The sequence below is a fragment of the Lissotriton vulgaris genome, chromosome 6, assembly GCF_964263255.1.
Source record: "Lissotriton vulgaris chromosome 6, aLisVul1.2, whole genome shotgun sequence".
In the NCBI taxonomy this organism is placed as follows: domain Eukaryota; kingdom Metazoa; phylum Chordata; class Amphibia; order Caudata; family Salamandridae; genus Lissotriton; species Lissotriton vulgaris.
The window spans coordinates 1762727236-1762754288 of NC_141694.1; the positions used below are offsets into that span (position 1 = coordinate 1762727236).

A 27053-nucleotide genomic window follows, 5' to 3' on the forward strand; every position below is an offset into this window, starting at 1 on the left:
GGGTATAAGCGTTGGTCTCCCACCCAACGTTCTCACTAACGCCGCATATCAACGACGACCACATTCCTATGAACACCTATACATATATATATATATATTGGGAAGTCTCTTCACTAAGGGTCTGCTACTACAATAATATTATGGGATGGTGTACTAACTTAGTCCCTTGGTTGCAAGTCTCCTCTCTCCCTCACTATTACTTACCTGATCAGGGGTAGCATCTGTTCAAACAGTAATACCTACCAGGAGTGATTACCCTCACTGTATGGGGATAAAGATATACACACTATGTGACTGAGTTATTTCTTGATTTAAGCGCTCCTACCCCCTTTTTGATCCATCAGTGGCTCAACAGCAACTGGCTTGAAGCCAGGATAACTTTATCATAAAAGAACTCATGCACACAAATTCACTAATTAATGGGGTCATTTATTATTAGTACAATATAAACCTTTACACAGAACTGACAAAGACTATAGGTAGAACACACCGCTGAAAGAGAAGGATTAAACATAACAGGAACACTCCGCTGAAAGGGAAAAGATTAGACATAAAGTGTAAGTGTAACTAATTCAGACTACCTCACCTATTAGAAGGAAGATTTCTCTCTCTGCCTCTGGTGGGATTAGGGCTCTCTCTGTCTCTCCCTCCTTCACCACATCACCACGCCTCTGGTTCAGTTGCTCCAGCTGACAGCCTTCTTTGATGCTCTCTGCACTGCTTTCTCTCTCCTCATCTTCAGCAATCGTCTGCCTTCTTTCTCCATTCAAGAACTGCACTCTATTCTGCAGCTCCAGCAGACATCCTCTCTCTCTCTGCAAGCTGTTCTGTGCTCCAAGCTGTTCTAAGCACCACGCTGGACTGAACACCAAACTGAACTGAACACTAAACTGAACTGAACACTCCTCCTCTCCTGTAGCTCACTAATATGGAAGCTTGTCCTTTCATGGAAAGTTACGGCCAGTAACCTGCCGCCCACCAAATTCTTGTACCTCCCCGTACCAAGGACACGTTCCCAGCTGGCCAGCCTGAAGTTGTGTCTTCGGAGTGGAGAAAAATACATTCCTTCGATAGGGGCCAGCCTGAACCGGTTCTCTCCAAGCGAACAACAGCTTTAACTATAAACTTTGCCTTTGCCCTGAAAAGCCTCTCAGCTTCATCAAGATGGAGTCCTTCTAGCTCTAGGCCTGTAGGCCTGAAAGGGGTGAAATGCTCCTTAGCTCTGTCAGAATACCTACATAAACCATACCAATGTGTCAAAGCCAATAGGCAATAGACAGGTTAAAGTCAAGAATAAAGGCATATTAAGCAGCTATCCTCTTCTAGATCTGGAAAAAGGGCTTAAAAGGGCCAACACAGGCTATGAATACCTATACTAGATGCGAGCAAGATTAATGATCTATATCACTGCTAAATAAAGCCAAAAACTCTGCCATTACAACCAGCCAACACTCGATATGGTCTTTCACCGTTGGGGATTCCCTGCAATCGACCTCTTTGCGACTCCAGAGAACCGCAAATGCCCCGCTTACGCAAGCTGGCATCCCCACAAAGGATCCCAAGGCAATGCCCTTTTGATGGATTGGTCGAATCTCTTCGCCTACGCTTTTCCTCCGATACCTCTAGTGCCTCGAGTACTTTGGAAGATGCGGAGAGAACCCTGCCACATCCTTCTGATTGCTCCCAGGTGGCCACGACAGGCGTGGTTCTCAGAGCTGCTACTCCTGTCTCAATGCAAACCCATTCTTCTTCATCCTCGAATGGATCTTCTCTCCATGAACAGGGGTCAAATCTACCATCCAGACCCCTCTTCCCTGAGCTTGTCAGCCTGGAACCTGAGCACTGTGAATTTGCACATCTAATCATTCCTCAGGAGTGTCGTAACATCCTCGCTCAGGCCAGGGCTCCATCAACTATAAAGACTTATAAGTTGAAATGGAAACGCTTTTGCCACTGGTGTGCAGACGCCGGAGTACATCCTTTGCGTGCCACGCCCGCTGAGCTCCTCCCTTTCTTTCTCCATCTGGCTCAGTCAGGTTTGTCACATGCTACTTTAAGGGTCTTTCTGGCGGCAATATCACGCTTCCGCCATGATGGCTCCGCCTCCTTATGCTCATCCAGGTTGATACGTCAATTCTTCAAAGGACTTCTTCGGACTTTTCCTCCAGTTCGGCGTCCCCCTCCTGAGTGGCGCCTCAACATTGTCCTTTCACAATTAATGACTGCACCGTTTGAGCCAATCCATAAAGCGGACCTCAAGTATGTCACCTGGAAGGTTGCGCTTTTACTTGCTTTGACGTCTTCACGTCGAGTGAGTGATATACATGCTTTCACGATCAAACAACCATTTCTGCAGTTTAAACCGGATTCTGTGCTTTTACGCACTAACCCTACTTTCCTTCCAAAAGTGCCGTCAGACTTCCATATTAATGAGCCTGTTATACTGAAGTCTTTCTTTGCCAACCCGCAATCTCCTGCGGAACAACGCTTGCACTCTTTGGACATTAGAAGATGTTTAAAGTTCTACATCAGCAGAACAGCCCAGTTCCGAAAATCGGATCAGCTCTTCGTGGCCTATGGCCGTTTTCAAAAAGGGCGACCAGTCACCAAACCTACAGTAGCCCGCTGGGTGGCTTCGGCGATTGCTTTCTGCCATCAGAAAGCGGGAAAGCCTTTACAGTCTACAGTAAAAGCCCACTCTACCAGGTCTGTAGCCTCTTCGACTGCACTCTTTGCCGGAGTTCCATTGCATCAGATTTGCAGAGCAGCCACGTGGTCCAGCAGGCACACGTTTACGAAGCACTACAATCTGGGTGCCATGGCTGAAGGAGATACCGCACTGGGACAAGCTGTGCTCCGTAATCTTTTTCAATAAGGTGAGCCTCTGTACTACCCTCCTCCTATGGTTTCCAGTCTTATGCATGTCTTCTCTATGTATACGTATAGTTGTATAACTTCTATGGCATGGGTTTATACCTGTTGATTCCAACTTTTGGTGTATACATTGCATCCTGGAAACTTTGTGTTCGGATACGGACTGCTTACTATTCTATATTCAAGCATGTGAATCTATGAAAGACACCCAAATACTGGAGAAGAACAATTGTTACTTACCTGTAAACAGGTGGTTCTCCAGTATTGGTGTCTTTCATAGATTCACATGCGACCCTCCCATCCTCCCCTCAGAGGCTCTCTTCTCCTCATAGACTCTGTGGTCACTCTTGTGCTACGAAAATCTGAGGGCTTGAGCTCTGAGGAGAAGGTTCTAGAGGGCTGCTGACGCCTGATTGGCTGCAGTTTGGACTAACATAATGACAAGGATAGGCTGCATTGGAATTTCTCTATCCCCATGCATTCCTATGGGGAAATCTTTGGTTAGGTACCAGATGCTTCTTGTATGCATTTTTTGAGTTTTTCCTTATTATGTATATATTTATGTATTACATATTATTATATATTAGTATTTATTGCTATTTTATTTACCGTGGGACTCCCACTCCGACGACGGGGAATATTCAAGCATGTGAATCTATGAAAGACACCAATACTGGAGAACCACCTGTTTACAGGTAAGTAACAATTGTTCTTCTACACTGATTAATAAGTGATGAGAAATGCAGGAAACAAGCACTTTGGAAGATCTGCAAACTGTTAAATCTGGACAAAGTGATTAATAAGCAGGTACAAAAGGTAAAATGGTTTGCCCAGGACCCTAGCATTGTCCATGATCTTACAAATTGATCAGTACTTTTCTCAGCAATGTTCGGTCTTTCTTTACCTTCCAAGAACTAAATTAGTGCATAGTATGTATCTGGTTACAAGTACTAAAGATACAGGCAGCAGGACAAGTCAGAATTAACAATGTGCAGTCACATCAGTCTAGGTGACACAAAATGAACTTAATGACATCCTTTGGCACAAATATTTAGGTCGGGCTCATCATCAGGACAGAATAAAGGTAGGAGACACCAAGGAATTAGGGCAAAGAGACCCACAACCATAGATGTGTGAAATCCAGCTTCAAGGGAAAGTCTCAGCGATCTGTATTAAATGTGAGGGATGTATGATGATACATCGCAAACCGGAACAACGCAGCAATTACCACGCTCTTGAGACATCGTAAAAGCCAATACCTCGCACGCATTTACTGCGCATGCTGTTGCCACGCGATTGTAGTGTCCCTGCTGTTTTGTGCCATTACAACGCAGCTCACCAAATCGCCTCCTGTTACAACGTTTTTTTTTCTGAGTCTATTAACGCCCTGGGCCGTGATGTCTGTAATCCAGGGGTTTTAGGGTGGGTTAGTGTACGAAAAAATGCCAACATGCGATCACCAATTGAGTACTTCAAAAAATTACTCCGGTATTACTATTGTAACCTGTGTATTGTTATTTGAAGGATAAGCTCTTTTTTTGGAGTAGGAACATGGAATTCTGTACACTTTTAAACTATCAATAAAACTTGGATTAGTGAGACACTATTTTGACAAGCGCCACAACAAAAGTCATACCACAGTTTTACTGATTGTACCACGATGCAACACATGAAGTAGGGTATAAAAGGAGGCGCACTCCATTTGCAGGCCTGTTCTGACCAGTTCCCGCGGCACACTAGACGCGTTGTTCAGATTACTACCTTGAGCAGAGGCATTCACCCAAACAAGTAAAAGACCTAAATCCCAGTAATGTTATCCAACTAACTGTCCTGTAGCAGTAAATGAACTTAAAGTACTTATTTGTACATTTTTACGGGCTGTGTACTACAAAGTCAGGTACCAAAATCGTGAGCAATCTCTCCCGCAGTAAAGCTTGTAAGTAATTAACAGATAAATATAACATATGTAGTAATAATGTTTAATAAAACTAGTTTAATTGTGCCTGCATTATAACAATATTTTGAATTTCAATAAATTATTTGCCAGTTCAACAAGTGCACATTCCCTATACTGTCCGTTGTGCAATTTATAACGTGCCCAAAAGTGTATTTTGCTAACCTGAAAAGTAATTAAACTGATGTGCAGTAGGAGAGGTGTTAGATGGAGACATAATTAGGGCAAAAAATAGTGCTTCATGTCACCTTCCGTGGCTATAGTGGCTTGTGGCTAAGGCTATTCATATAATTAGGGTATTCATATAATTAGGGCTAAAAATAGTGCTTCATGTCACCTTAATGAGTTCTAATTGCATCGATGTTTGCGTTGCAAAGCATGCGTTGTAAATGCATGCGATGCAAAGACTCTTGCGATGTCAAGGTTGTGTTGCGATGGCACCGCGTGAAATTACCATAGTTGTAATGGGTGTTTTCCAATAAGAGGCACAGCTGACTTTCATGTCCCATTTGAGCACCGAAAATGAATTTCTGGTTCAATAAGTATTCGAGCACCCAGCAGTCCAAGGAAACGTCGCCTGCATGCAGTATTAGCTTTTATCTGCATTCTCTGAGCATCAACCACGTACAGGAGACTTTCAAAACGGTGGAAGTGCGTCAAATTATATTCATCTCTCCGTGTGAAAAGAAATGACCTTGGTGGAAGGATGCAAAACAATTCTCCCACACTCAGGGAATAGTTTAATAAGTGGCGCTATTTATAGACACCCAAAGCACTTGCTTGCATGCTCCCAGTGTACTTGTTTTTCCTTTCTCACTTGCAGGGGAGATATTGAAACTGAAGAGCGCGCTGGGCGGATCTGACGCCTTAGGTACATACTTCCCCTTGAAGATGTATTTCACACATCTTCGGTTGTGGATCTCTTTGCCCCAATTGCTTGGTGTCTCCGACCTTTATTATGTCCAGATGATTACCCCGACTTAAATAATTGTGCCACAGGGGTCGACAATAACATATGTGGATTGACTTTTAATTTCGATTGTGGAGAAGTGTGGCTCAATGATTAGAGCGGCAGACCCTGATGCAGATGTCTAGCCTGGGACCAGGGCCGGCCCTAGGCATGTGCAAACTGTGCACCTGCACAGGGCCGCCAAACCCCAGGGGCCTCCCAGGGGTGTAACACAGGCCCCCGAAGACCACGCGGTGCGGGGGGCCCCGCGCTCCAGGGGTCCCCCTCCCACACTGTGCAGTGCAACTACTGCTCTCTGGTGTTAAATGTAAATCATCATCTGCCAGGAGGAGGTTTCGGTTGCTCCGACCTGCCAGGCTGGCTGCTCTCACTTGGGCATTTGCAACATTGTTGCTAACTGGGCGGTGCGAGCGGCGGAAGTTAAGCTTGAAAGTTCCACTGCTCGCACCGGCTCCTGTGCCTCTCATCATGGTGGTGCCCTGACCAGACCAGGCTGCTTGAAGGCTCGTCATTCCCCGGGGGAGTCAAATGCCAGCGCTGGATTCTAACAGATTGTCAAGTATTTATATTTTCTCAATCATTTCTGCTCCCTAGCGAGGGTGGGTTGCGAGAACTGGTAAAGCATGAACTGTCAAAGGTAGTGCATTTTGATTTACACTGCTTACCCAGCAAGGTTCACCGTTTGCAAGTTTAATTCTGCAGAGAAAAGAAGCCTTTCTTTGCAACATCCTGCTGGCAAGGATGAGAACATAATATACTCAATCCCCTGAAAAGCTGTCTCATGTTTGGCGCTCGGTGGGCTCAAGGGACCCACGCGCAGGACTTTCCTCTGTGGCTAGCAGTATCTGTCCCTTTCCTTATCTCTAGCAGCCACAGCTTGGGCCTAGTGAGAGTGCCGGGAGGTGGGGGCGGGGGGTGGGGGGGGGAATAATGGCATTAATGGCAGTCCTGCACTGTGCTCTGTGCATCTAGTGCCTGCAGCATGATTCACAGCCGTTGGTCTACGTGACTGGAGACCGATGTCCACCTGCCCATGGAGCTGCTGCCACTGCTGCTATTCTGTGCAAAGGCAAATTAAATGGACGGTTTCGAGGACACTCATCATGATGCAACGCTGGTGAAATACGAAGCCAGCAACCACGCTGCCAGTCAGCCAGCCACCCTTCAAAGGGGTGTGCTCAGAGAAGGATGCCAGTCCCATTCATGTGGAGTAGCTGCAGGGCCGGCTCTAGGCTCATGGTGGCCCTGTGCAGGGAGCGTAGGTGGGGGCCCCCGGAAGAGTGACGCACTGGTCGCGCAAGGGGCTTGTAAATAACCTCCCCTGTTCCACTCACTAGTCATAGCTGCCACCAGCTAGCTGCCTGTCTCCCTTAGACTGGTGAGAGGGCACTGTACCAATACCCCAGCGGGCTTCAAAAACAACGCCGCTTATCGAAAAGGGGCACGTGCGAGCAATATGTGCGATAATATGACACGTAAAATCTAAGACACTTTAATCTTCCGGTCCGGATAAACAACATTGTTAATATAAATCAGATTTATGTTCATATTGTATGCTCGAGGGAACTTTGCCATTAACCAAGGCGTATCTCGCTGCTCGTTTGTCACCCTTCAACTCAACAAGCATGGATAGTGCATATAAAAGGCAGCGAGAAACACTCACGCAAACAACCACACATTTGCGTGCTCACGAACGCACAAATGTGCATGCACGCACACACGCACTCACGGCTGCAGGCGCTATCCCATTACACATATAATAGAATTGTTGTCAAAAGCTGGTACAATCCAATTAAATATACAGCACCCATCTGGACAGATAGAATCAACCATTGAGGTTTCCTGGTTGAGTAGGATGCAAAGCACGCCGTTTATTTTTGGGGAATAAGGTATTCGTTGCACACATTTTTATTAGTGCTCATGTCAGGGTATTGCACGTTTTACTGGGGATAGTGGTGCATTTCAACGCCTCGTCAAGGGTAGTAAGCGCAGTATAAATACAGTTAAACTTGCAGACAACAGCGCACTGTACATATTCTGTTGTGTAGGCCTGGTGGTGCACTGCACAAATCTTATTTCAAGGAACAGTGAGCTATCAGCCACGGAAAAACACCACCCCAGCCACGGGAAAACGCCTCACAATGTGTTTCCGCACCTGTTGGTCCTGAGCCACACGGTCCCTCTCAACCGCTTCACACCTCAAGCACATTTTAAATTGGGCAAAGTAGCATGCGCATGAGAATGACCATGGGTGAAGACCGCGCAGACGCAGACGCGCACCAGCGGCCCAAGTGGAAATCGCACATCTAATTGTCACTGTTTCCTGAATTATGCGCCGTCAATTTTTGCAAAGTGCCCTGCTAAAATACAGTATAAACATAGCTGCTAATGTTTCAGATTGCTTATGTGTGACATTTTCATAATTTTTGTGAAATTATGAGTGACATTCAACGACTATGAGTGACACTCTCTCGCGAGCAAAATCAGGCAATGAAGACGAGGGAAACATAAGTATCAGCAATTACACCCATTTGAGCAGCGAGAAACTCTAAAATCTTAAAATTGATGCAAAGCACCAGTGCACAACATAGTTTTCTAGAAGTTCATCGTTCTTATTTACACAACAGCACACATTCCTTTCTGAGGCACTCCACAATGTTCAGCCTCTTCATTTCTGATGCGCACAGTGTGTCATAGCTGCCAAGTTCTGCGATTGCTTATGTGTAACATTTCAATGGTTTCAATATACTTATGAGTAACATTCCGCTGCCAAATATATCACACTTAGAGGAACACTTGCTCTCAATTAAAACCATGGAATGAAATGCATTGAAAGAGTGAAATATCAGAAATTACAATATTTTGAAGAATGAAAAGCTCTAATGAGATCTTGAAACTAATAGAAAACTCCTGAAATGAAATCTCACTAACCTACAACCTGTTTATAATATGACCATACTGTAAAACAGTTGCGGCAAATCCTTTCATGGCAATGAAGACACATTAGAAGGGAGTTTGCAGGGGGCTGTGAGCCACTAGCTTAGCCTGACAAGACATCAATAGTGGATCAACACTATGTAGGAGGCACCAATTAAAGTTTGGAGGCCAGTCCATCTGAAAAAATATACTGAGATTCATAAAAGTATGCCTCTGGCTCTCAGTACAAAATGGCTAAAAAATGGAATGGTGGCGTAGTAGGGTAATATAGGATGAAGAGCTGCAGACAGCCCAGTCATCAACTATCAAAGAGCTCACTTGTGTCTGTCTGTAAGTCAGACTAGAAAAGTAACCCCCCCCCCACACACACACTCCAGGTCGTCACTGGGACAGAAAATAAACATGGGCAGCAGGCTAAAAGTGCCCACCATTTAGCAAACTAGAAAAATAAAATTGGCCCACTTTTGCTCAAAACAGTTTTGAACTTGTCAAGACATGCTCTATAGTTTTTTGCAATGTATAGAAATGATAGCATGCATCTAGGCTTGCTGCAAGTAATCTTTGTTACACTATGAGGGAAATCAACAGTAATACCTGGTGCACTAGCCACAAACAGCCAAATGAAATAAGCCCACACACTGACTGGTCATATGATCTATCCTTTGGACCCTGGCAGATGGTACCTCAAGGAAAAAGAAAGCTGCTGCCCACTAACTGCACTGATTTCCAAAATACAGACTCCCTCATTTAAGCTGCAGGCAAGGTTTGGTAATTATATGAGGGAGATAAACAGTAAAACCTGATGCTGCACAGCAGACCTAATGGATCCTGAAACAGTCCAAGAAAGTTAGCGCATGAGGACCTGTGACAGTGACATGCATACTTTGGGAAAGCACTGCACTTGCAACAGGCGCACACAAAAAACAAATAGACCAGCCAAAAACCAACACTGTAAAATCTTCCTTCCAAAAAAGACCTCCTCCCCTCTTTTCATTGTGTGCCGCCTCTTGAGCCCAAGTGAATCAGCGCACTGAATGTAGACTCGGTCCCATGTACCCAAAAGAAGGCCCAGTTAGTTCGAATCACTTTTGCAGATATGTGACCTATATAATTATGCATCCCTCAGAATCGGCTGTTATTATTGGTGCAGACAACAATTATGCTCAATTTCAACATCGCCATTCTAGAGCACAGACTGTTATTTCCTAGCCAAGTGGATTCTCTGCACACTACGTGATTATTTCCTGCCCGTCAATTGGCAAGGTACGTAATTGTGCGTAACTAACACGAGGCCTAACTAAAAATGACATTGCCATGAAGTGAGTGATAAGTGAGACATAATAGCTGCAGCCCTCTGTCCCAGTGACGACCTGGAGTGTGTGTGTGGGGGGGGGGGGGTTACTTTTCTAGTCTGACTTACAGACAGACACAAGTGAGCTCTTTGATAGTTGATGACTGGGCTGTCTGCAGCTCTTCATCCTATATTACCCTACTACGCCACCATTCCATTTTTTAGCCATTTTGTACTGAGAGCCAGAGGCATACTTTTATGAATCTCAGTATATTTTTTCAGATGGACTGGCCTCCAAACTGTATGTATCCATCCTCAGAGGATTATTATATATATGCGTGGTGGACCCTGGGGTTTGGTGGCCCTGTGCAGGTGCACAGCTTGCACATGCCTAAGGCCGCCCCTGCTATTGCAGTGGAAGTCCAAGGCGGCACTTCCTCCCTAGGGACCAACTTCATAATGATTAGTAATTTGATGAAGGGTGAGAATGATACTGCAGTCCGATTCTGAAAGTGTGACTCTTCCTTTAAGAAGAGGCTAGCCTTTGCTTCTGTCCCTGATTACTGTCCGTGTGGCTGGTAATAGCAAGGTGCCGAATGCTCACACCCCTTTCTCCCTCTGTTTTGAGTACTCCAAACTGAAGATGACACCACTGTGAGAAGCATCACTCTAGACAAAAACTGAGCCTGGAAGTCTGCCTGAGAAGGACACAGAAAAGTAGAACCATCCCAAACCAGTTCTGACAATGGAGAGAATACACATTTCTTGTTCGATGTACCTGTATAAAAGTGGGTGCAGGTGACCCACATGTTCCAGATTCAAGTACTCTTTGACCAAGAAGGGGGTACTCCACAGACAGGTTTCCAGATGCAAGATGACATCACCTGGAGTGTGATCTGAAGGACAAACTTTCTTCCAGTCCTGGAAATCCAGCAAGTGACCTACGTAAGGAAAGAGGGGCGGACCCCTGAAGGAGGAGCTGACTCCCAGCGTGGACAAGAGCAGTTGATTCCAGAGCAGTGGGTCCGTCAACCAGAGACTCCCCAGAGCATGGTTGCAGTATTCCCAGTTCAGAGCTCGTCGCACAAGCTGAAGAGGAGGATCTGTGGCACTGCTGAAGGGTTCCGCGATGGATTACCCCGATAAAACCTGCCTGCTACTAGTCCATGCAATTTGCCCAAATTATGCGCATGTGGAACCCTTCAGTGCAGCCCATGGCACTTACTCAAATGTGTCTGAGAGCTTTGTGCCACGAAAGACTGACTGTTTGTCATGCACGCACCTTCTTTGTCTCAGAAGTGTCCTGGAGTCACGATGCTAAACACCCTGCCTCCCCCTGTCACCCTCCGGGGGTCAGGAATAGCACTAACACCCAAACGGTAACCAGGGGGGAAAACAGGGGAACAAAACAAGGGTAGGAAGGGGAAGAACATCAACACTCCACAGTCTTCTCCACCTCAGAGGATACTCGATCTTCTTTAAATGGCACTGTAGTAAGATACAATAAAAATGAGTGAAAACAATCCCTCCCCTTAATGTTCCTAAATTAAGGATTGTGATGTGATGTACCTTTAGAAAGTGGAGGGAGATGATACGGAAATAAAGCAGAATAACTTGTACTCCGATATCAGCCTTGATATGGTTTATCAGATTCAACAGAAATCTAAATGTAATGGGACACTATAAGTAGAGCGTAAGTCTCACTTCAGCTAATGTACCTCTTCTATTCGTGAGACTCACCGCTAATAATTGAGGATGCAACCCTGGAATTGCCACAAAACACCGTAAAAAATACCTTCGTTAAGCTCACAAGGAACGGTAGGGCAATATAAAAATAAACACCACTCAGAACTGAGTGAATAGAAACGTGGTGTGCACACCTAGCAAGCTTTATTCCAAAATTAGCTTGCAAAACTGCAATAGTCAAAAGCGGTATAAACAATAAAGGACTTTAACAAGAATAGAACAATATCTAAGAAGCAAGACGTTTCTTAGGACTCACAATACGATAAACAGGCTCAGAAACGTGGGAAGACACGAGCTCCTTCCAAAATACGAACCACTAGCTCCTCGGACGCCGTCACCGTGACCCGGAATGAGATGAGTAACAGCTGGCTAAACGCGAAGCGTTTCCTGAGCGTTTGGGGCGGGTTTAAAAACTGACACACCTTTCCCTTGCGCATGCGCGGTAACTGCGCATGCTTCAAAGCCCCTGTATGTAATTTCGCCAACCATTGCCAACCACGTCTTTCTCTGCAGTTGGCCGGTAAGGACGCTAATAAAGAGCGGATTCTAAAATAGGATTAGCAAGTGTTCCGCTTTCCGCTTACACGACAGGCATGACACTGTTATCAACCCTATGGCACTGCTAAGTGCTCCTAAACAGACTTAAAGGTGTCCATGCCTACTTTGTGCCTGAAGGGACGACGCAGCTGTATGTGAAGCTGTCCTCTCATGGTACTTCTCCACTGTTTGCCCTTGTGCCTGCGTGGCTGCCCGAGGCGCTGCTCGACAGTATGTCCAATCAGACTCTGCCGCTGCCACTGAACTGTGCAGTACCTAAAAGCAACTCATCTGTTGCCTCCCAGTGGTCACCAGCTCAACCACCAGTATCTGTGCCCAACTGAGCTACTGACACACCAAGCAGCACGAGTAAAGGAGGACCTTGTCAAGACCCTCAGTTTCCGGCCTCCAATCACTCAGTGTGTGTCTGAAAAGGGCTGTCGCTCCTAAGACAGCCTTAGTCCTGCCTGCCACTGCCTCTAGATACAGTTGTGAAGCCCAAGGATCATAGCGACATGCCAGCGCGCATACAGCTGGTGCTTCTTCCCATCAGAGAACGGAGAATACAGACTGAAGTACACTGAGATCTAACCAAGGACTACCAAGGACTTGCATTTGATGAGAGACCTAACACCAAGAGGCTGAGTACACAACACTGCCTGAGAGGGGTGGTGAGAATTGCCCCTGTGTCTGAGACCCATTCCAGACAATACTCTAACACTGAGATAGCAAAGAGAGGTGTAGGAGGGAATAGGGTGCATCCTCACCTGTACGAGACTGGTCCTGAAACGGAGACTCTGCGTATCAGTGCTCTTGTAGTGTGCAGTGTTATGTTTTGGGATCTTTTGCAAACGTCGAGCATATGATTCATCGATTCCAAGTGAGACATTGATGCCTTGTGTGTTTGGAATTAGAAAATAATGGATTTGATATATATATTTCCATTTAGTCCAGGAGTTTATATCTATCACCACAATGCATGAGACCCAACTAGAATAATTGCTGAGTTCTTTCAGAGTTCTCCTGGCTAAAGTCCTCCCAGGGTCCAACATGAAATCAATTCTGGAACTATAGGCGGACTATGACCTACACCGTTCACAATTTTTCAGATATCTACAATTAAGACATGCCCTTTCAACATACAATAATTAGATATTACTATTAGCTAATACTTACAGAAGAACTAACTGAACACAAGATCTCGCAGATGTATCCAACATTTGTGATTAATACCCCTTACACATTTGATCAGTAGAGAGAGGCTTGGGAGGGGGACCTGGGGCAACTGATGGATGACAACTGGAGGGAGGCCTGCACCTCCCCCAGAGAGACATAGTTTGCCTCACAGTTCTGCCACATACAGTGGAAGAACCTACACCGGGTTTACTACACCCAGGAGTAGCTGTGGAAGATGAGGGCGTTAGACACACCAATCTGCCTGAGATGCCAGTTGGAAAGGGGAGACTTCCTTTACACGACCTGAACACACACTCAACTGGCCCTGTTCTGGGACGGGGTGCTAGCATGCTTGGGGAGACTACTTGTACTTGTCTTTATGCATACCCTTACTAACATACAATGTTTTTTTGTGTGGAAATTGTTTATTAGCATTTACTAAATATAATACAATAGAGACAATATACAGAAATATGTAATACAATAACAATCGGGGGCTCAGCTAGTCGCTTCACTGTTGTCTGCAATCCTCTGTGTGATGAATGGTGCATGGTTAGTACAAAAACAAATACAATATTGCCATAAAAAAGATTTTACCTGGCTCTATTGCATTGATGTGGAACAAGTTGACTCAATAAGTTGGAAGACCTTGTCCAATGTGGTGATCCTGTGCAAGAGAGTTACAAAAGAAACAGACCTTTTTATGATGTAACATGAAAAAATAACCTTTCTGCAACCTCTCTTGGAGTCTCCGAGCAAACTAATAGTTTATTTAGAGTATAAAAAAGTATTAGTATATATTTTTTCTAGTCTCCTTGCAGTTCGCGGGTGAAGAGTGCACTATATCTAGATTTGCACTGTTACATCCATTGACATAGGGTCAAAAAGGGGCTGATTATGAATTCATTAAGCTCAATATTGTTGCACATTGCTGCATTGTGATTGGTTGAGCCATGCAATATTTAGCTAATTTTATACTGTTTATATAATTTTCCCTGTGTATTTTGTTATGAAAGACCCCGAAATTGGCAAGTGTGGTTCCCCAACTCTTTTACATCTGACTCTCCGTAGGCTGTCTCTTTCGTATGACAGAATATCTTTACTCTGAGAGTTGACTACATGTCAGACTCTTCGCTACATTTCATTGAGCCTTTTGCTAATTCTCTATATTAAGTTTATCATGCATTTTCCTGAAATAATACTTTTGCCTTCCGTAATGCAATTTAAATTATTTGGCACAAAGGGGGGATAAAACGGTCATCCAGGCAAGCAAGCATGGAACAGAGTGTGTACTTGATAAGGAGGACAGGGGCCAAGAAGGGGAAGGTGCCCAGCAGTTAGGAATAGGTACCTACTACGCTCATTGCCTGATAAAGATTATTTGGCGGCAGACCAGTTAGTAAGCGTAGTCCCAAAAACCCCGCGACAGAAGAAGAAGGAGAGGAGAGGGAGGAGCAAGACAAGCGAGGTCAGAAAAGCTAAAGGGGGTCTTAACATTGTAAAAACTACCCCCTCACTGAAGTCCTTCTTCAAGATAATGGAGAAAGTGACGGCCCCTAAAACTACCCCCCCAAGTTGCACTCTTGTAGGCTCTAGTCTACTTCAAGGAGCAAATTGAAAGCGCAAAAGATTCCAATAAAAGGCTTTATGAGATAACCAAGCAGTTTGCAGGAAATACCCCTGACCTTAACCCTCCAACCTCACAAAGCTTTTGTGATTCCTTAGCATCTTACTTTTCTACAAAAGTGAATGATATTTATTCTGCATTCACTTCTTTTGCCAATCACAGCACCAACGAAATAAATATGCCACCTACTTGTAACATCCTTCCACAGTTTGTGGAAATCTCAGAGAACCAAGTTCAAGACATCATCAGCTCTATTAAATCTGGCTCAGTACTGGATCCATGCCCTTTGAAAACCCTTCGTCCATTAATGGATACCTTGATTCCAGTTATAACTCAGATTTGCAACCTGATGTTCTGCACAGGAACTTACCCGATCCCTTTAAAAAAACTCTACTGAAGCCCCTTCTGAAAAAATCTGGCCTAGATAAAACAGAGCTAAAACATTTCAGGCCTATTGCCAACCTCCCTTTTCTGGCCAAAGTGGCAGAAAAGGCCATGAACATCCAACTTGCAGCTTTTATCGAGCAACACCATCTCCTCGACGAAACCCAATTTGGATTTCGCAAGTTTCATGGAACAGAAACGGCTCTAATCAAGGCGGCGGATGACATCAGAATAATCCGAGATCAAGGAGGCTCAGCACTGCTGGTGCTTTTAGACCTATCGGCAGCTTTCGACACGGTCGACCATAAGAGCCTGGTCGACCGTGTTGAAAAGATGGGCGTGCTGGGCCTAGCCAAGGATCTATTGGCATCATTCTTGACGGATAGATCACAAGCAGTGACCCTAGGACCATTCGAATCAGCAGAGTTGTCCTTGCCATGTGGGGCACCTCAAGGTTCATCCCTAAGTCCGACACTATTTAACATCTATGTGTCGGACCTTGCTAAAACCATCAAAGCCCATTGGATGAACCTTACCTGATATGCGGACGACACTCGGCTGATTCTAACCGTCAAAAATGATGGGGAAACTGTAGCGGAGAGTTTTAAAACAGGTATGCTGGCCATCGGACAATGGATGTCAGCAAACTGTTTAAAATTGAACTCCGAAAAAACCGAGGTGGTAACTTTTGGCCATCTTAGTCCCAACTGGTCCTCAGTTTGGTGGCCACCATCCTTTGGAGCTCTGCCTAAACCAAACCCCCAAGGTGAGGAACTTAGGCGTTATCTTCGATGACAACCTGAATTTCATGGCACATGCTAACCAGACGGCCTCTACGGCTTTCTACAAACTACGACTGGTAAAAAAGGTCCTTCCATTCCTCCCAAAGAGCGCAGGCAAGACACTGGTAAGCGCGCTAGTCCTGTCTGCATTTGATTACTGCAACGGCTTGTTAGCCAATGCTCAAATCAGGGTCATCAAGAAAATGCAGACAGTACAGAACGCAGCGGCCAGACTTCTCTCTGGAATTCCTAGATTCAAACCAATAGCTGACACCCTAAGAAGCTATCACTGGCTCCCCATCAGGAATAGAATTAAATTCAAGACCTTGTGCATAGTTTATAAATCACTGCACCAACAAGCCCCTCAATTCCTGAGAGACCACCTCATTCCATACAACCCTTTCCGACCTCTCCGTTCAGCGAAATTGAATGATCTGGTGGTACCCGTACCAAATTAGTCACTTGGGGAGATCGACGTTTTCTGGTTGCTGCCCCAAAACTATGGAATACTCTCCCCCAATCCATTAGATCTAGCCCAAACCTCCTGTCATTTAGAAAGCAACTGAAAACATGGTTGTTTAACCTCTAAGAGCATGAAGCCGAGCATAGGAGATGTCTGCAACAGAACAGCGCCGAGACGCCTGCGGGCAATTGGTCGCGCTTTATTAAATATCAAAAATAAATAAATAAATAAATAGTCCATATGAAGCCCCTAAACAGGTAGAGGCGCAGATAGACCCACAGATTCTCCCAGCTACACGTCCTAAGGAACCGGTTAAGCTAGCGGATAGGTATGGCCCACTACTATCTGAACCAGAAACAGATCTAGCTACAGGGGTGTGCGATCCGCTACTAAGTCTAGAGGCTGAGCAACAATTAGAGTCTAGCCCTCAGCCCCCCGCGCGCATGTGTGAAAACAACAGCAGTGAAAATACAGGGGGAAGCCCCCCGGGGGAGCAACAAAGAGGGGTTGTGAGTAATCAGCTTGAGAGTTTCCTTTGCTCTTTATGGGCCAGATGTAGGTAGGCTTTTACCGGGTGGTAACGGCCGAATTCGGCCGTTACCACCCGGTAAAAGCAATTTGACATGTAGGTCCCTGTAATTTACAGACTCGGTAAATTTACCGATAGGTAAATTTACCGAGTATGTAAAATACCGAGTCGGTAACATTATGGATACCGGTAAATTGGTATGTAGGTGGGACTCTTCTGAGTCCCACAAGCAGTACAAAATCGGTATTTTACCATCAAATAATACTTGATGGTAAAATACCGTTTCAGGTGTGCATGCACATGTGTGCATGCACACCTATGCCATATGACAGGCAGACCTGCCCTTAGGGCAGGTATGCCTGCCACATGGCACCCGAGCCTCTTTTGGGGGTGCCAGAGGGTGTCAAAGTGACACCCCCTGCTCCCTTGTGGCTATCGGTATTTACCGATGTGGTAAATACCGACCGGTAAATGCCCGTTCATTCCTATGGGCTTCAAAGCCCATAGGAATGCATGGGCATCAACTGGTCGGTATTTACCGCATCGGAAATTACCGACTGTTTCCGATTCGGTAATTGCACATCTGCAATTACCTACATCTCGGTATTTTTATTTTCCGACCTCTGAAATACCGAGTCGGTATGACTCGGTATTTAAGAGGTCGGAAAATAAAAATTACCTACATCTGGCCCTATGTGAGGATTTATTTGCAAAACTGCTTCCCAGGTTTGAAATCTCAGAAGGGAACCAGAAGGAAATTACGGAGAAATACTACAGCTTGGAAAACAAGTTAGATGATATCTGCACCAGAACTGAGGTGATGGAATGTGAAGTGCCAACCTCTCTAGGGTTTCCCAAGGTCATTCAAAAATTATCTCTGAGCTTAAAGAACAGAACAGGACTCTGCAGTTGGACATGAAACGATTGGAGATACATGCTAGGAGGAATAACTTAAAATTCTTGAAGATACCGGAAGGGGCAGAAAATGGGGATGTGAAGTCTCTGGTGTGCAAATTGCTTAGAGAGGGGGTCTTAAAAGATAGACCGGATATTGACCTCGAAAGTGAGATTCAGCGGGCACACAGAGATCCGTTCAGACAGCACCCAAATAGGAAGGCCCCGAGAAAAATCCTGGTGAACTTTCATACATTTACAGTCAAGGAGTTGATCCTAGGTAGGGCCTTAGTTGACACATCTCTAAATATAGACTCTACTAAATATCTCATCCGTTCAGATGTAGGCAGAGTAACCGCCCAAAGACAGTGGGAGTTGGGTTCTCGGATGTCTGACTTAAGAAGCTTGGGAGCGCAGGTGATGATGAGATTCCCCGCAGCGTTAAGAGTGGTTTGGAGAAATAAAACGCATAATTTTACCTCCACCCAGGAGGTTGATTCCTTCTTATCTAACATGAGGGAGGCACAGCATTTAGTATCCCACTAAGTACCCCACTAAATTGATGATAGCCTGGTAAACATAATATCAGCGTATATTAGAGCTCATGGGAATAAAGGGCGACGCACAGACATTTTTCAAAAATGGCACGGCACAAAAAAATATATATATATATATATAATAAAATAGTATACAACCATAGAAATGAAGAAAAAAAAAAACGGTATACGCCAGGGAGATTAGGATTCGGTCTGCTGGGGTACCATTTAATACAGATAGCGACATAGGCTATGTAAAATATTCATAATGATTAGAGGTAGTATCTAGGTAGGAGTTAGGGGCTTTCAGTAGGCGATTAATTTCGCCAAGGTTTATGAGGGGGGTTCCTCAGGGTGGGAGGCGGGTCGTGGGGCAGATAAAGAGAAAAATTATTCCTCATATGGCCAACATTGTAAATAAGATCATAATCATGAAGCAATTCTCTAGAGGTGATTGGGTCGAAATTTCCATGGAGCTCTGCATAAAAGGTCTATCGATATGGCGAATACTGTAAATAAAATCAAAATAGTGAGCTGGAATGTTACTGGCTTGAGGGAGGGTAGGAAGCTTAACATAATTTCTGACTTCTTGAAGAAATCAGGGGCTCATATTTGTCTCTTAGAGGAGACTCATCTTGAGTCACAAGAATGTAAGATAGCTTTTAGAAATCAAAGTTGGGTCCAAGATCTTTGCTCCCATCACTGTGGGAGTACCAGGGGAGTGGCGATGATAATCCGAGCAAACAGTAGGATTAGAGTTGAGAAGTACGACACAGACTCCTCAGGTAGATGGTTGACTGCATCTTTAGTGGTGGACAGTTTTCGCATGGCATGTGCAGTATATTATGGCCCTAACCAAGATTGTCCAGAACACTTGGTCAACCTGAAAGCAAGCCATTCTGAATTGAATGCCCCTGTCATCCTGGGTGGCGACTTTAACTTGGTTTTCGATGTAACCCTAGATCGGACATCTTGGGCTACTATTACTCCCCCACACAAAACGAAAACCGAGCTTAAAAATATAATGAAAGACTTCAATCTTTTAGACGTTTGGAGGGCCAGAAATGCCAAAAGTAGAGACTATTCTTTTTATAGCCACAGACATAGACACCACTCACGGATCGTCTTTTTTCTTATTGATCAAATATTATTTCTGGTGATCGATTCCTCCACATATATTCTGCGCTATTATCGGACCACTCTATGGTTGAGGTAACAATTAAACTTGCACAGGGAGTGCAATTAAGAAGGTGGACCCTTGATAGGTCAATATTACAAAGAGAGGAAGTTAAAGCTGGCTTAGTAACACAGATAGATGAGTTTTTCAGGTTTAATAGCGGTACTGCCGGTGGTCAAATTGTCTGGGAGGCATTCAAGTCCTTCTTGAGGGGGATATTAACCACTATACGATCAAGAGAAATAGCGACAGTAGAAAAGTAGATGCAGACTCTCTCATTAAAATAAAGCAAAAAGAACAGCAGCTGCAACAAGCCTCTCTAGATCAGTGCACCAATCTTGAGACCATACAGCATGAGTTGAACTGTCTAAAAGCAGACTATCAGGCGAATATTGACAAAATAATCAAAGATAGGTGGGATGCGAGCAGACTGCAAAACTTTTCTTATGGAGAGAAATGTGGGCGTCTCCTTTCATGGAAGGCCAGATCAGACAGGGCCGGAAATCAAATCAGAGGCCTAATCATACATGATACAGGGGCTTTATCTTATGACAATAATCAGATTGCGGAGGAAGCCAAAACCTATATGTCAAGGCTATATGCAGAGAGCGGCGATTTTCCCCCTAGAAGAGCAGAAAATTGGCTACAACAGTTAGAGGTACCGCACCTCACGGAAACAGATAGGGCTTTTTTAAGCTCAGCTATTGAAGAGGGAGAAGTCTATAACCAAATAAAAAGAATGGGGAAGGGTAAAGCAGCCGGCCCAGACGGGCTCCCTGTGGATTTATATCAAATCAGTTCAGAGATAGTTGTCCCTGTCCTTACAACTTTATTTAATAAAATACACCTTACAGGTGAGATAGCTCCACAAACGTGATCTGAAGCTACAGTTGCCTTAATACTAAAGCCCGGCAAGGACCCTCTGGTCGTTGAGTCCTATAGGCCACTCTCGCTACTGAATACTGATTATAAAATCTTTGCGGGGGTGTCGGCGGCAAGATTTGCTAAAGTTATCAAATCAGTGGTGCACGAGGATCAGAGGGGCTTTATGCCGGGCAGACAGCTGAATGAACTCACGTTTCAGGCCATCGCTGCTATAGATGTTGCTACCAATGAGAAACTCCCTTTGACTATAGTGGCCATCGACGCCGCAAAGGCTTTTGACCAGGTTAATTGGTCTTATTTATGGGAGTCATTAACTGCATTTGGCATCCCAATAAATAATATATCATCGATTCGTTCGTTATACTTAAGCCCTAGGGCTAAAAGCCTTCTTACGGATTGGGTACAAATATCCAGTGGCACTAGGCAGGGGTGTCCCCTCTCCCCTCTTTTGTGTAATTTGTATATTGAACCTTTTGTTATTCAGTTGAGATCAGACCCTTTGTTCAAACCCTTTAAAATCGCAGATTTAGCATTAAAGTTTGCCCTATATCCTGACGATCTTTTAATGTTTACCTCCAATCCTGAAGAGGCTATCCCTCGACTTTTTGACCGAGCAGAAGATTTTGGGGTGATCTCAGGCTACAAAATAAACAAAGAAAAGACCAAGCTTATGCAGTGGAATCCAGAGAAGGAGTTTTTGGGGGTTAAGTCGAGGATGAGATATTTGGGAATCCACTTGGCACAGGACATTAAACAGATATCCAAAATAAATCTGGATAGAGTATATAAGGAGGTTTGCAGCCTCTTACAACGTTGGTCTGGTCTCCCACTGAATATATTCGGAAGAGTAAACTTAATAAAAATGGTTATCTTACCTAAAATCCCCTTCTTGTTCAATTCAATTCCGTTAACTTTCAGTCCGAAAGATATAGCTAAAATACAGGGGAAAATAGGCTCATTCATATGGAATACAAAGTCACCAAGAATATCTTGGAAGAAACTGAGGAGAAAACTAAAATCAGGAGGCCTAGCCTTGCCAGATGTACTCATCTATTGCCACTCGTTCCAGCTGAAAAACTTCAGGCAATTGGCCGATAAGGCTGATACATCTTCCCTGGGCCGTTTGTTCATGGCTCTGTTACAAGGCATACCCCAAGGTCATGAATATTTTTTGTTCAAGTTCGGGAATCCCAGGTTTTACAAAAAAGTGAGGCTAAAGATTTTAGGTGCAGCCTTAAAAAACTGGGTGTTTTTTAGAAAAAAGCTGGGAATTCCTTATTATACTCCCCAGGCCCCGATTTGGGATTCCCCGGGGACTCCTGAATGCCTTAAGGACCAACTAGCACTTCCACTGAGATTGGCAGGTATAACACATAGGAGAGATATACAAAACAACTCACAGCTCATTGATTGGGAATCACTTTCTAGATTGACTAGAAGAACCCTCACCAGGTTCAAATACTATCAACTTTTGAGCTGGTGGGCCACTAGGCCACAGGCTCTCAGTCCGCTAAATCCAACGTTCGACTCGGTAACCAGAAAGGGGACATGGAAGAAGGAGTTATCCTTTTGGTATTGGGCTATGATGGAGGCAGAGGGAGTGGCAGAACCTGAACTCCAAAAGATATGGTGCGACGATATTGATCTGGAACACAACAGTCTCCAGGACTTGAGGATTGACTCTTTTACAATGCTGCATGCAGTGGTCCAGTCAGCTCCACTTAAGATGAATCATCTGTTTACTTTATATAGAGTATACATCTCACCCAAAAAATTAGTCAGAATTACGAACATAGAATATCATTGCCCTAGGTGCAGACTCCCCTCCGCTGATGACCTACACATGTTTGTAGATTGCCCAATGCTTGAAAATTACTGGTCAAAAATAGGCGAGTTTATCACTGAAGTACTGAACATTCAATTTGTGATAACTGCCAGGATAATCATGTTTGGGTTAGTTAAGGAATACCACATTGATGATATTGCATCCAAATTCATCTTCTATGTGGTGCTATTGGCAAGGCGAGAAATTTGCAGGGCCTGGAAGAACGAGAAAGCACCTACTTTTCCAGACTGTTTGAAACATGTTATATATGTAAGTGAGTCTGACATGGCCTGTGATATCTTGAGCGCTGATAAGATCTGGGCGGCCCTGGTGACATGGCGGAACAGATGAAGGTATTCCGATGATTTCACCTGCGCACTGTCGGGGCTCAACTTCCAATCTACCCAAGGACCTCTCAGTGAGTTAAGATTGGAGCGGGTCGAGCAAACAGTGAAGACTAGAGGGGTTACGTCACTCTCTCTCTCCTAGGGTCAGAAGCATCGGAGCCGGAAGAACACAGATATAGGAGAGAGGGGGGCATTCCCCATCTAGAACGCCCTGTTTTCTTTTTGGTATATGAGGAATACAAAAAAAAAAAGAAAAAAAAGGGGGGGCTGATTATGAATTCATTTAGCTCAATATTGTTGCACATTGCTGCATTGTGATTGGTTGAGCCATGCAATATTTAGCTAATTTTATACTGTTTATATAATTTTTCCTGTGTATTTTGTTATGAAAGACCCCAGAATTGGCAAGTTTTTCCCCAACTCTTTTACATCTGACTCTCCTTAGGCTGTCTCTTTCGTATGACAGAATATCCTTACTTTGAGACTTGACTTCATGTCCGACTCTTCGCTACATTTCATTGAGCCTTTTGCTAATTCTCTATATTAAGTTTATCATGCATTTTCATGAAATAATACTTTTGCCTTCCGTAATGCAATTTAAATTATTTGATAAACATTCATGGTTTTTAACTCTTACTGATTATTGAACTTACTATGCAAATTTCTTTGCAATTTATCTATTATCAAAAGGGATATAGTACCTCATATGATCTTTAGAAATAACACTGTCCCTGATCCTGCATAGGCGCCTTATTTAAGATAATCTAATAAAATAGAGTCAACACTGTTCAGAAATACAAACATATATCCCGGAAAGCTTGAGAAATGTTCTCCGTAATCTTTTGAGGTAATATGAAGTACCTGCAGGTTTTCCTAAGGGTTACTATAATCAGTACCAGCACTCATGTAACATTTGTGCACACAAGCAAAATAAGTCAGAATCAGTGGTTACACACAAACAATGGCAGACTCATATATGAACAGGCCTACAGTGTTGGGTATGAGGATTCTTGAATGTGCTACAAAGGAAAGAAAAAAGTTCCACTCTGAAGTTCTTCGAGTGCACACTTTGCTAAGTGCAATGAGAGAAGAAATCGAAACACACATCATGGCTGCATTGAGGTTCAAGATGGAGTCAGGCCCGCTGGATTAGGCCTTGATCGGACAAGAACAGGAAAACACAGTTCTGCAGAGCGCAGTATTTTCGTTTTCAGTGCGACAATGTTCAGACACACAATAATTATAAATCAGAAATATCTTTCTCAGCAGCACAATAAACCGATCAATTTTTATTAAAAAGAAAGATCTTCACATTTTTCCATTTTAGTTTCACAGTGCAAATGGATATTGCCACAGGAATTTCACCAATAAATATCCCTAAATATGAATAAAAAGTGAATTGAAAAAGTTATAATTTGTATGGTGACAAAATAAAGGCACAGGAAATGAACATGTTGGTAGGTGTTGGACAGGCCACGTGAAGGGCCGCTCCCCCTCTGCCCGACCAGGCCCGAGCCCGGTCCCTCAAGTGTCACACACCACCACTTCACGTTTTCCGTCCCCTCCGGGACCCTTGCCTCTGAACATATCGACCTTGTGGGCCCGATCCACTACTGGCCCGCGCGCCCAGCCTGGGCGCCATCTTGGACACTCCGCCACGAGGCCGCGTGGCCCCCGATTGACCCCAACCCTGGGCCTGGCCAGGCCTCAGACATCCCGGCACCACCATCCACCCAGGAGGTGAGCGGACTACTTGGCAGGTCAATGGGAGAAAGAGGTGTCGATGGTTCTCCCTCGCCAGGGGCCGCTCGCCCACAACCTCCCCGGGCGCTGGCTCCACCCCCCTGCTGGGTGTCTGGACCCCTTCATCCCGGACCCCCCAACCTCCAAGTGCGAGGGTCCGGACATCAAAGGGCACCAGCCCTATAACTGGGGCAGCTCCAGAGCAGGAAGGCAGTTGTATCCTGGAGTCGAGAGACGCAGTGAAGAACTCATCCTTGACGGACTACTGGCGCTGCCGTAGCCCTGCCTTGCGAACCATCGTCCTGCCTGCTGGCGCTGCCGCAACCTTCGTAACCTTCATCGTCGTCGGGACCTGCTGGCGTGGCCGCGGACCGTTTGTAACCACCATCTTCATCGGGACCTGCTGGCTCCGCCGCGGACCGTCGCTTCCTTCATCCATCTCGGGACCTGCTGGCTCCGCCGCGGCCCGATCATCTAGAACGCCGAGCTCGAGGATTGAGAGCTATTTTCATCTATTGGTAACAAGACTGTCCCGCTACCCTTTTCCCAATCCAGAGACCAGAATCGAGGGGACCCCTGAGTCCAGACCTCCTTGTATAATTTTACCGTACCTAAAGAATTGCTGATAAAGTATCGTTGAACCTTATCCTGGTGTGGTGTCCGTCTGTGGGGGGGAAGTTACTTGTCTGTACGATCGCTGGAGACGGCTCTCCCCGGAGACCTCTCCCCTTATCCTCGGCCGACCCTCCCGGTCCGTCTAACATTGGTGGCCAGCGGCGCGATCCGAATCACCGCATAATCGTACAGAGAGTAGCTCACCCCACGACGAAATCACGATGACAACCAAAGAAAGCGGATCCACCGAGAAATTTCAGATGGAGAAATTGGACGAGTACAGCCATCGTGAACTAAAACAATTCTGCATCGAACTAGGTATCGCTACCACCGGTCTAAGTACCAAAGACGATTTCAAGCATGCCCTAGAGTCCTGGGCAGAAACCGGGGCCGTGGGAACCACCGACCAAAACATCGCAGCAGTAGAAAAAAACACCACGGCCCCCGAGGAGCAAAGAACGGGTCTCTCGCAAGACGAGATCCAGGAACGAGAAAGAATACGACTACATGAACTAGAAATGGCCTGGCTCAAAATGGATGTTGAACTTAAACTGGCCGAACAAAAAATAAGCTTAGAGCACCTGCGTCTCCGAGAAGAAAGAGAGGAAAAACAGAGACAAAGGGAGCTCGAGGAAAAGAGGCTGGCGTATGAACACGAGCGCAAACTAGCTGAGATAGACTTACGCAAGCAGAACAGAGAATTAGGGGTGCCCGAGCAACCCCGCGACCCAGGGGCAACAGAGAAAAAGGTACACATCCCCAAGGATGTCGTTCGAGAATACTTCCGAGAGGACGACATCCAGCAATGGATCAAGGCCTACGAAATAGCTATCGAAGCGATTGGGGAGCCGGTCTATGGGGGAGATTCCTCAATGAGGGCCGCGATGCCCTGCTACAGCTCCCGGACCATCAGATGACCTCCTATGACCACATGAAAGCTGCCCTCCTCACCCGCTATGGGCTCACACCCGAGATGTACCGTCAGAGGTTCCGAGACTGCACCCGCATCCCGGGTACAACTTGGGTGGACTACGTGAACTATTTTAGCCGAGCCTTCGAGGGCTGGATCAAAGGAAGCAATGTCACAACGTACGAACAACTCTTCAACCTCATGGTGTGGGAGCATCTATCAAACAATTGCTTCATTGAGCTCCGGCAGCACCTCCTCGACAGCAAATTGACTGATCCACGGCAGCTCGCAGCCGAGGCTGACCGGTGGGAAATCACCAGAGTGGGCCGAAATGGATCCTATGAACAGAACCGGAACAACAACGGTCAGCACCGTCCCCGAGGAGGAGGAGGGGGCCAAGGGCGAGGAAGAGACAACGCTCCGGTCGCCCCCGCTACCAGCACCACCCCCCCCGGCCAACCGGGGCAGCACCCCGGCGCGACCGGGATACAGAGCCAATGTCACGTGTCACCGATGCCAACGAGTCGGCCACTATGCAAACGACCCAAATTGCCCACAGTACCAGAGCCCAAGACCCCGCCAAATGGCCGCTGCTGCCCTAGGGGAAGAACAGATCTCCGAGGAGCAGGAAGAATACGAACAAGAGCATCAAGAATGGGAGCCAGCCGCCATGACTTTAGCATGCTTAGGGGGGAAAGACATGGTCCCGCGGGTCTCCCTACCCGCTAACACCCGGAAGTACAGCCAATGGGTGAGCATCAATGGACGCCAGGCCGAAGCCCTCCGTGACACCGGGGCCAGTGTAACAGCCGTCCGCTGTCACCTGGTGACCCCAGAACAGTTCATACCAA

The 27053-nt window shown here is 45.5% G+C and overlaps 1 long non-coding RNA gene across 2 annotated transcripts in view; it reads right to left on the minus strand.

Moving 5' to 3' along the window:
• Window positions 1–27053, minus strand: part of LOC147709433 (uncharacterized) — a 90031-nt gene that overhangs the window by 41893 nt on the left and 21085 nt on the right. For both annotated transcript variants that reach the window (XR_015296551.1, XR_015296550.1), the window contains exon 2: window positions 14083–14152. This is a non-coding gene — a long non-coding RNA (uncharacterized LOC147709433). The remainder of the gene's footprint in view (window positions 1–14082; window positions 14153–27053) is intronic.